At 39.3% G+C, this 3,238-nt stretch overlaps 1 non-coding gene across 1 annotated transcript; it reads right to left on the reverse strand.

Moving 5' to 3' along the window:
* Window positions 1–312: 312 nt before the first annotated feature.
* trnal-aag lies at window positions 313–394 on the reverse strand. Its single transcript has one exon. It is a non-coding gene; the product is annotated as a tRNA-Leu (tRNA).
* Between the last annotated feature and the right edge of the window lie 2,844 nt (window positions 395–3,238).

The raw sequence follows: 3,238 nt of genomic DNA on the forward strand, positions 1-3,238 counted from the left end.
ACTCAAGTAATATTTTACTGGGTGTCTTTCACTTTTACTTGAGTCATTTTCTATTAAGGTATCTTTACTTTTACTCAAGTATGACAATTGATTACTTTTTCCACCACTGTGTGTACACCAGTGACAAAAAAATCTACATGTAATCAATTTGAAATTCAGTTTTTTTTCTCCCTTTAGGTCAAGCCAAATTCTTATTTTACAACAAACCCGGACGACGCTGTATCAATTGTGCAACACTCTATGGGACCCAATTACAGCCTGGAATCGAACCAGTGCTCGCAGTGCGCTGCGACGCTCTGGAGCCAAAAAATCTGGCAGCGGCGGGATTCGAACCCGCGCCTCCGAAGAGACTGGAGCCTTAATCCAGCGCCTTAGACCGCTCGGCCACGCTACCGATGCATGATATTGTGTTGAAGATAATCTATATCCATGAAAACCGGAGGTTTCCGTGTTTTTTTTACCAACTTCGTAGAGGCTGAGTGTTTTTATAAGTAGTGTGGTAAAAAACGTACTGAAATGACTTGTTATGATATTGTTTGACAGAATCCTCTTTGAGTAACCCAATGCAGCCAGCAGATGGCGATGTGAGGAGGTCTGCTGTACGGAGAAAGAAGCTCTGGGGCTGAACATTGACGTAAAAGAGGAGGTTATCATAGTGAAAGGAGAGGAAGAAGCTTTCAGAATGAAAAAGGAGGAAGAGGAGGCTGTTTCAGTGAAAGACGAACCTTTTGGGTAGGAAGAGGAGGCTGTCTCAATAAAATAGAAGGTTGAAGCCGTTCTGGGAGTGAAAGAGGAGGAGACAGAAGATCTTATTAACACCAGTGAGTACTGTCTTAAAAACAACTCAGCAGTTGTTGAACTAGGCTAAGGTGCGGTTTTAAAGGGGCATTCAACTGAAGTTATGCACTCAAATATATTGTTCAGTACTGGAGGAATTGTTAAAGGGGCAATCTGCCGTTGGTACAACTTTTTTTTTTTTACTTTTAAATTATTGATACTTTATTGACCATTTACATCTAAATGAATTTAGTTTTGTCAGCGGGTAACATCTTTCCACACTTTTGCTGTCTCCCAAGATGGGCTCACTCTGTGGAGTGGAAACAGAGAGCTGACTGACAGATGGGGCATTAATTAACAATGCAATTCAAGAAATGGAGTTAAGAAAATATTTACAAAATAAACGTAAAAAATAAAACAAAAAGTTACACAATAAATTAAAACAAGGCTATATACAGGGGGTACCGGTACCGAGTCAATGTGCAGGGTACATGTAGGTGTATTTTAGTCAATGCCACTCCGACATTGCTCATCCCAATATTTATATATTTCTTAATTCCATCCTTTTACTTTTAGATTTGTGTGTATTGTTGTGAATTGTTAGACACTGCTGCACGGTTGGAGCTAGGAACAAGCATTTTCTCAACACCGGCAATAACATCTAAATACGTGTTCGTGGCCAATACAATTTCAAGGAGTGCAAAGTCGAATTTAGTTTGTGCACATGCGCACTTCACAGAGGAGGCGTTGCCTAAAGGAAAATGTGCAAATGCCTCAAATGGGATCTCGCTAACTCTGATTTTGCAACCTCCTTGTTTGTTCCGTCTAAATATGCAATTTGCTCCCACCGTAAACGACACAGATGAACTATTTTGGGTTGGTTCTATATACAGTATCTTTGGTTATACCATAGATACAGTACTAGCCAGATAGGAGCTAACGTTGGCTAGCTAGCTAACCAACCAACTAGCTAGCTATATTTAGCCAAGGAAGTTTAAATATATATATATATATATATATATAAGGCTGATGTCATCTGTGTAAACAAACAAATAAAATTAAGCACAAATAAGGTAACGAACGTCATTACCTGTTATATCCAGTTAGCTAGCTAGCCAGTAACAACTCAATGTTGACAATAATTTACATCTGACATTCTTCCACAAAGCACAGCTAACCTCACTAAGTAAAGTTCATAGTCAACACCAAACTGACACACTGTTCATTTATAATACCTGCAACGGGAAATGTATTTAAAAAAATACCCTTAGATATGAATTTAGAATCATTTCGATTAGATCTACAAGGCCATTTGTATTGATCTGTCAGTATTTTCATTTAGAGTTTCCTTTCATGGGTCCTACCAATTATTACTGGATTATTCACCATGGCAACCACTTGTTAATATAAAAAAAACTAAATTTATTTCTCAGTTTGGCTTTTGTGGAGATCAGACTGTTTTCATTTGACCAGAGTGCAGTCTGGTATCCCAGACCTACCAGTCTTAGTCTTTGCTCATCGAAAGTAAGCTACTCCATACAGTCAAACTGTCTCCCCTTTACGAAAAAGCACTATAGCATTCCTATAAGAAGCCTATAAGAAACTGCGTTTTTTAAGATTTTTTTGAATTTTTTTGAATTTCACCTTTATTTAACCAGGTAGGCCAGTTGAGAACAAGTTCTCATTTACAACTGCGACCTGGCCAAGATAAAGCAAAGCAGTGCGACACAAACAACAACACAGAGTTACACATGGAATGAACAAGCATACAGTCAATAACACAATATAAGAAAAAAAATAAGGTCTATATACAGTGTGCACAAATGGCATGAGGAGGTAAGGCAATAAATAGGCCATAGTAGCGAAGTAATTACAATTTAGCAGATTAATACTGGAGTGATAGATGAGCAGATGGTGATGTGCAAGTAGAAATACTGGTGTGCAAAAGAGCAGAAAAGTAAATAAAAACAATATGGGGATGAGGTAGGCAGATTGGGTGGGCTATTTACAGATGGACTGTGTTAGCTGCTCAGATAGCTGATGTTTAAAGTTAGTGAGGGAAATATAAGTCTCCAGCTTCAGCGATTATTGCAATTCGTTCCAGTCATTGGCAGCAGAGAACTGAAAGGAAAGCATAGATTATAGATGACCTGGAGCCAGTGGGTCTGGCGACAAATATGTAGCGAGGGCCAGCCGACAAGGCAATACAAGTCGCAGTGGTGGGTGGTATGAGGGGCTTTGGTGACAAAACAGATGGCACTGTGATAGACTGCGTCCAGTTTGCTGAGTAGAGTATTGGAAGCTATTTTGTGAATGACATCGCCAAAGTCGAGGATCGGTAGGATAGTCAGTTTAACGAAGGTATGTTTGGCGGCGTGAGTGAAGGGGGCTTTGTTGCGAAATACGAAGCCGATTCTAGATTTAATTTTGGATTGGAGATGTTTAATATGAGTCTGGAAGG

This window comes from Oncorhynchus mykiss, unplaced genomic scaffold (genome assembly GCF_013265735.2).
Source record: "Oncorhynchus mykiss isolate Arlee unplaced genomic scaffold, USDA_OmykA_1.1 un_scaffold_223, whole genome shotgun sequence".
Taxonomy (NCBI): Eukaryota; Metazoa; Chordata; class Actinopteri; order Salmoniformes; family Salmonidae; genus Oncorhynchus; species Oncorhynchus mykiss.